Genomic DNA, 7,841 nt, shown 5'->3' with positions numbered 1-7,841 from the left:
AGACCAGGCTGGTCTCAAACTCACAGAGATCCGCCTGCCTCTGCCTCCCGAGTGCTGGGATTAAAGGCGTGCGCCACCATCGCCCGGCTGTCATGCTCTTGACCAAACATTTTATTTATAGTTAGAAGCAATGATTGAAGGCCCATCACTAACCAAAAAGATAGCAAAAGGTTTTATACTTTAGCATTTCATCAATCAGAAAAAGTGCAAATCGCCTGGAGCCTGAGTCATCTGAATTAAAGTTAGCATACTAGGAACATGATAAGCAGTGTATAGCAGCTCATGTTCAGCCTCTGCACATTAGCAGGTAACTATATGAACTTTTAAAACATACCTAAGAACACATTAAGAGCCGGATACATGGTTCAGCCTTTGAAAGGTTAGGTTCACAGCTAAAAGTAAAAGTGCATGGAGGTGCACTCTCTGACTCTAGCACCTAGGCGACTGAGACAGGAGCATTAAACATTCAAGATTATTCTCACTTATATACAGACACATTAATTGAGAAACAAATAAAAAAAGCAATTAAAAGATTGTCAATGTACATATTCATTACAGTGTTTTCAAAAAAGCACATATATAAAGCATTCTTTAAATGCTTTATAGAAACAAATGTGATGTGTGAGTGTATATAATATGAAGGAAATAGATAAATGGCTAATATTTTGTAGAAATTGTATTATATTTTTATGTACATTATAAACAAGCAGCAGATTATCTCAATTCAAAAACTTGTGCTTCCAGTTGCACTATACTCTAGGCAAGGAGCAACTGCATGAAGCCTAGTTATGAAACTGCTTTAATATAGTTAATGGATCTCACACTAAGACATAATTTATTTTCTACTGATATTATTGATTTAAAGAAAGAGGGCCTAGCACTTTAAAATTAGTAATGTTAGTGATAAGATAAAGCATGATAGTCCAAAGTAAGTGTAATAGTAAAGTAAATATTATGATAAACTGCATTTTTAAAGAAGCGTAATAGTAGAACAATTTATTTGAAGACTGTTAATGCATTTAATAATATGAACCATGAGACCGAGAAACAAATCCCTAATAGTTGCCTGACAAACAGATTCAGAATCTAATTGCTATTCCTTAGGATGTTTTCTTTCCTTATTATTAATAATCACTAATAAAAATATGGCTATAACAATAACAAATAAAGAACTATTGTGCTGTTGTTTTATTGGGAAGAAGTGTCATGTCCAAGATTGTCTTAAACTTTCAGTACACTTTGACAAGCAATACATTATTAATGACTCCTTATGAAAGACAAACAACACACTAGCTTAAAAGCAGAAATATAAGAACAAAGTAGTTAGAAGGTATTCTACAGAATCAGGATTGCATTAGAGCAGTTTTTCACTACTGGTTCTTTAGCTAAGTCTGGAAAGAAGACTGTTTGTTGCTTTGCACATAATACTTAGAAGAAAGTGGCATGACATAATTTCAAGGAAGAATTTCCAAATATATATATATATACTTTAAGAGCTTCATTAATCCTTACTTCCCCAGAATAGCAAGTACTTGTCACCAATGAGGACCTTGCTGTTATTATCTAGGTCCACAAAGTTAGAGTAGTTGGCTTGGTATAATGGATATTACATCCTCATTGTTGCTTTTATTTATTTATAGAGTAGAATCATTTAATACATTCTTACAAAAAGATACATTATAATATCTTTCAATTTGTGACTGAGCACAAGAATTTTGCATTTGAGAAAAGACTGAAGCAAGAAACCTTTCAGGGTATTTGTCACATTTCATTTCCGACTATGTCTTTACAAGAAAGCTAGTAAGGGCAATTTCTGTGAAATAGTCAAAGAAAATGCCACTTCAGTGTTAGGAATGCAACACTTTGGTTTACTTGAGAGTTCATGTTAGAGAAAAACATGAAGAATTCACAAATATTCTGCCCATGATACTGTAAGATGTTGATAAAACCAGAAATGACAAACATAAGCCACAGAAATGAATTCTACAGAATCCTAATGAAATGTCCAAGGTCACATAACTCTTACTGATGGTAGTAAGCTCAAAGAAATGACGGTAGTGTTTTTAATATTTGCTAAGTATTATTTAGGTAGTCACTCCTTTTGATTTCCCATCTTTCTCATGAGTAAAGGGTGTGCAATCATTTTTTTTAAAAAAAAATATTTAAACCTTAACTTGAAATTTTTAAGGTAGAAAATCATTTTGATTGCTTTTAAGAAGGACAGGGATGGCAGGATAAAGGCAACGGGTTAAAGAACCTGTTTTCTAACAAATTTCTTTTACTATATTAAAACATATACAAAGCACAGTATCCAAATTAAGATTACCTTCTTTCAACTAAAATACCTTGACAATCAAAAAGTGAGTTAGTACACTAAAAAGTTAACCATTTACACTGAAGAACTGAACAATATTCTACAGGGAATTTTAGACATAGGGCTTCAATTTATAAAATTATTTTAGAATATGGGACCAATTTGTTTGTCAAAAATGCAAACATAACAGCTGTACATTATAGGTTGTTACTATAAATCCTACCACTTAAAGATGTCTGCTATTATAGTTCAAAATTTCATTCTTACCATCTCACTGAATCTTAATACTATTTAAAGTTTTTTCATAACATTTTTTGTCTTTAATTTTGGTGAAATTCCACCTCATTGTTTTATAAATCTACATATATATATATATATAATTACTTCATATGTATGAATACATATTTCATTTCAATTAGTAAGTCTTGAAACTTGCTGTGATATGAGATTTCCCTGTAATGAAACTATGATGAAATCCATTAGCTCCCTAGGCCACACAACATTATAACCACAGACCACACTCTCCTACTGATTACTAGCCTAAGTATACAAGCAGGGGCCCTGGAAATGAATAAGAGACTGTAGTGTGCATCTGTTTATCAAGCACGGGGGAAAAACCTTCCCTAAGTGAGTTATTGAGCAGATTTAGCTGAAGCACAGATAACCACTACTATAAGAGAAAGAAATAAAGTGGAGAAAGATACATAGTTTATATTGGAGGAGAGAAGCCTATATAAATTTAAAAGTATAGTAACAAAGCACAGATTTTCTGAGTTATTTATGTAATAACTAAATGTGCTCACAGGGTTATCTCTTTATATTTTTTCTTATAAGAAATCATGGCTTTTTCAATTTTAAATTTTAATTTGCACTTGGATTTACCTTATGCCAAGTGTGATTTCCATTATTTCCATGAAAGGCTGCAAGTTTCAGTGAACAGTTACAAAAGAGCAGGAAGCAACGTCTATATTAATGAAAAATCTATGGTATAATAAGAAATAAATGCGCAGGCATGCATTTGCATTTTCAATTGCTCTGGAAACTTTGTCACTAATGAAGCCTGCAGAATGACAAGGTGGGGGAGGGGCAGCGATCAGAGGGGCTTCTCTGTAGAACCAGCAAATTCCCAGAGGAGGCACTGTTGCACTGTTGGTCACAGTTAGATCTTTGCTGCTTGTTAGAGGCAAGGGAGATGGTCACACAGGGCTCTGTTTCATGGTGTGGTAGCTCTTCCTCAGTTCCCCTGTACCACTGCAGGAAGGAGCACCAGACTCCGTTATTCAAGGTAGAAACACTTACACGGTAGTCCTTTTGAAATTAACACATGTATGCTGGTTATTCTAGAAATTTGTGAAACTCCCAATTTAAGCTCTGACTTTAAAACTTTCCAAACAAATAAAAACATACTTTTTTTCTTTTTCAATCAGGAGAGAGAGAGCACTGTGATGCAATGAGAGCTGTTAGAGAAATTAATGTAAACTGTGTAAACTTCAGGAATCTTTCAATCACTCAGCAATAAATATGTCCAACTGGAAACAAGTTGTGAATTTGTTACTCTATAATACATTTCGGAAATATCTAATAATGTAGTGAACTTGAAGCATACATAGATGAATTGACCTTTTGTTATCTATATACAGTTTGAGAAGTTCAGACAAATGTCATTTAGAAGTTAAAATATTGAATAATAGGATTGCTGGCAAGAAAATTATGCCTGAGAGGAGACAGTGGTTTGATTTTCCAGACCAAAGAAGACTGAATAGTGGCAAAAAAAAAAAAAAAAAAAAAAATGCTCTCCTTTCTACCTTCCCCATTGGACACTAAAATCCAGAGGGAATTCAAGGAGTTACAAGAATATAGATGCCTTACAAGTACCCTTTTACAAAAAAAAAGGAACAGCTCTCTGCTATTAAATAAATAAAGACTTAGGAAGACTTGTGTCAACTGATAGCTAGGAAAATTCTTATAACCTATCTCAGTCCTTAACTACAATAAGTCAAGTGATAGCTAGCAAAATTCTTATAACCTATCACAGTCCTTAATTACAATAAGATCTCATAAGCCCACATGCCCTTTCAGTTACACTGCAAACTACACTACCCTCCAGGAGGATGGGCTGTGCTACTTGCTTTATTTTTCTTTACATACACAGATTTTCAGCAACCTTTCTCAGACAAAACAATTAAAACTGATATTGCATCAATGCTCCCTGATAGCCATTGACTACCAGAAAGCACACAAAAAAGATTTCCATAGAGTTGCTGGCCTAACTAGCACCCATACTTTAGTATTTTGCGTCATAGTTTTCGAAATAGTTCTATTGCATTTCTTTTTCACGGGGAATAACAAGAAAAGCATTTGGGTCAACATAGTGTCTAACTAGTCCTTTGGAAAAGAAGCTGAGGACTGCAAATGTAATTGCTTCCTCTCTTAGCCCTTCAGTCCTTAACAACTTCCCTTTATAAAAACAAAACTAAAAACTACTTTGATGTTGCTGACAGTGCATCAGCACAAACTTTCCTTCATCAAACATCTTTACAACACATTTTTGTTGACAATTTGCCTTTAACAATGTATATTTTCAATTGCAATGTCAATATAGTGACATTAATTTTTACTTTCTGTATCGAGTCAGATATAAAGTATAAAGTTCTGTCCCTTTGCTTCTGAACAAAAAAAAAAAAAAAAAAAAAGAACTGAGTTGGCAGGCAGACATCCTATCGTGAAGGGCAAGTCTTAATTTTATAGATACTGAATTTAGTACATGACCTGAAAAGGACAAATTTTTTTTTCTTGCAAAATAAAAAAAAAAAGTGTTTCACAAATATTTGTGGTTTAGTATGCAGCTCTCCAGTCTTGAGATGCTCAATCTATGACTTTTTTTTTTTTTTCTTTTCAACAGCTAATGATTTACCCGGTGCTGGGTTAACTTATTTACTCACCTGAACTATGACATCTAAATCCGAAGAGTTAAGGATCTAAAACGTGAAGGCATTCAAAGCAAAGGTCCTTTTGTGTTAATCCAAGATAGAAGGCAGATAACCAGCAACTAGCCTTGTGCCAAGGGAACCCACGAAGAAATCCAAATCCAGCATGCTATCCAGAGAAGCAGGGCGTCCTTTTCCCTTCTCACACCTAAGGTACAACCAGAAGGAGCCAGAGGCAAACCCTGCAGATGCACCCGATCAGCGGAATACTAATTACAGGGGGCGGTTTGGGGAGAGGGAGCAACCTTAGGCGAGTTCCACATTCACGTAAGGCCAAAGGGGTCTAGTGCACACAGTTCAAGACTCCTGCTCTCACAGGCACACACCTCCTTCCAGGCTCAGACCTCTGCAGAAGCTGGCGGCGGCACAGGCTGCCCGGAGTTGCGCCAGCATCGGTCCATGGTGTCTACTAGGTACCTTTTTGAGGACCGCGGTGCAAAAGGCGGCTGTTTACCTCTGCGTCTGGAGTGCTTTGGGGGATTCGCTCTCACCCTACTTCCCTCGCGTTGCACCTGGTATCTGTCAACACTGCTTTTCCGGCCAAGCGCGTGTGAGCTCAGTCCTCTCGCCCGTCCTGCCAGGCAGAAGCACGTCTCACGACAGCGCTCAATAACTTGGAAACGCCGCGGGAAACTCCGCACGGATACCCCAGCCCTCTCTCTGTTCACAGATCTGTCCTGCTCCCCGCGGTGCGCTGCGAAGGCGCGCTTCTGCAGGGAGCCATTCCCAGCCCCATGCCGGGCACACACACTCACCTAGTGCCTTGCTACTCTACCAGCCGCGTCAGAGCCCTGAAACCACGGCATTTGCATCCGAAAGGATGCGGCTTGGCGTGGGGGTTGGGGTTGGGGTGGGGGTGGGGGGAACGGCGCGGTACTGGCAGCTAAGCGAGCCAGGCAGAAATGGAGGCACGAGATCCGCACCTGCTCAGCCAGCAGCCACCCGCTCTTCCTCCAATCACAGAGAACTCCGCAGGGCGAGAGGATTCTGTGAGGCCTTGCATGCCAGGGTCCCGCTCCGTGCGGAGTCTAGAAGGGTTAAGGTCTTTCTGTCGTGGCCCCCCATCCCCGACACACAAACACACACACACACACACACACACACACACACACACAAAATCTCCTCTGCACTGTAGACTCTGGTACCAGGTCTGAAGCCAAGGGAAGCGCGCGTCCCAGGAGAGGGCGAAAGGGCCAGCGTTGGTGACAGAGAGAGGGCGCAAGGATGCCGGCTCAGAAATGAGCCCTAGAGGGTGGTGCGCATCCCAGCGGGTGACCACTGACAGCACTCTGCGGGAGAAGCTATTGAGACTTCAGGACCTTCTTGAAACTCGGGAAGGACTGTGGGCTGTCTTCGCCAAGAGAGAATCGCTTAGCCACACGCGGGCACACACACCCACACCTGCGAATCCTCCTCCACCTCCTGAATGACTGATCTGGGCAGATGGATTCCTTTGTAGCGAAAGTGGAAGGAGCTCAAGCTCGCCTTCACTCCTCCCTGCCCCAAAGTATTTGAATCTGAAAGGAGAGAGAGAGAGAGAGAGAGAGAGAGAGAGAGAGAGAGAGAGAGAGAGACTTTTGAGTTTGGAGAATTCTTTTTTTTTTTCAAGCATCCCTCACCCCCGCTACTCTCTCCCCGGCTTAGCCTGTCTAGGAAGCCTTTATCAATTAAGATCTTAAAGCACGAATGCAGTCATAAATATAGTCAAAACTTACAGTTTCCTTGCTTGATAGTCTTGCCCTTTCATTCTCAGACTGCCCTACTTTTACTTTCTTTTACTTGCAGAAAATGTCCTCGCCTGTTATGCTCTTTAAGGAAAAATTTCAGAGGTATGTGATTTCCACGCAGCGTGGAATTCTAGAGCGTAGTGAATGCTGCAACGGGAGCGCAGCACAATGGAATGCGCTTTGTTTGCCTCTATTGGGTGCTTGATTTAACCTGGTGACTTGGTGTTGGGTCACAGAGATGAGAGTTGAACAGATTAGTGTCGAGTTCGTTGCTTTTCGTTTTACCCGTTAGTCTAATAGCCTCCTTTTCCGACTTACACAACTCAAGCAGCGGTTCCACAAGAGGAGCAAAGACGTGCCACACAGTCTCTGAGCCCTTGATTTCTCATTCACCGGAGCAACCTTGCTCTTCACCCAGTTCAGTCAGTTCTGACCTTTTAACTTCCATTCCCCTCCACACTGCCAGGATTTAAAGTTAATAAGGATGGAGGATTGTGAAATTAAAATACTAAATAGATAATGTGTAATATATGTAATATTATTAATAATGTTTAATAAAATGTGTGATTATATATGTGTGTAATAATGTGTAATGTGTAATAAATATGTATGTGTAATAATAAATATATAATGTGTAACCTTGAATTCTGTTCTAGTAAACCAGTCTCTTTGAACTCCTGATAATTTTGGTATCTCGTTATTTGCTATTACTTTACTTCATGCTAATTTTTCCAAGACTTTGCTTCTCTGCCAAGGAAAACTTCATTGTCAGATATGGATGTCTAGACCTTATACCCGGGCATTGTGGTTTCA

At 39.0% G+C, this 7,841-nt stretch overlaps 1 protein-coding gene across 3 annotated transcripts in view; it reads right to left on the bottom strand.

Moving 5' to 3' along the window:
• Positions 1–7,091, bottom strand: part of Cdh7 (cadherin 7) — a 162,797-nt gene extending 155,706 nt beyond the window's left edge. Inside the window, exons 1-3 of one of the 3 annotated variants that reach the window (XM_005368741.3) lie at positions 7,017–7,091; positions 6,225–6,818; positions 5,257–5,449 (exon numbers count right to left, since the gene is read on the bottom strand). The gene's annotated coding sequence lies outside the window, so the exon portion shown is untranslated. Of the gene's footprint in view, positions 1–5,256; positions 5,450–6,056; positions 6,089–6,224; positions 6,819–7,016 lie in introns of those variants that run through there. The other 2 variants (XM_026790049.1, XM_026790048.1) reach the window with 2 other exon arrangements.
• Positions 7,092–7,841: the final 750 nt, after the last annotated feature.

This window comes from Microtus ochrogaster, unplaced genomic scaffold (assembly GCF_000317375.1).
Source record: "Microtus ochrogaster isolate Prairie Vole_2 unplaced genomic scaffold, MicOch1.0 UNK39, whole genome shotgun sequence".
In the NCBI taxonomy this organism is placed as follows: Eukaryota; Metazoa; Chordata; class Mammalia; order Rodentia; family Cricetidae; genus Microtus; species Microtus ochrogaster.
The sequence above is the reverse complement of the archived record's forward strand: the minus strand, read 5'-3'. Positions and strand labels throughout refer to the sequence as shown.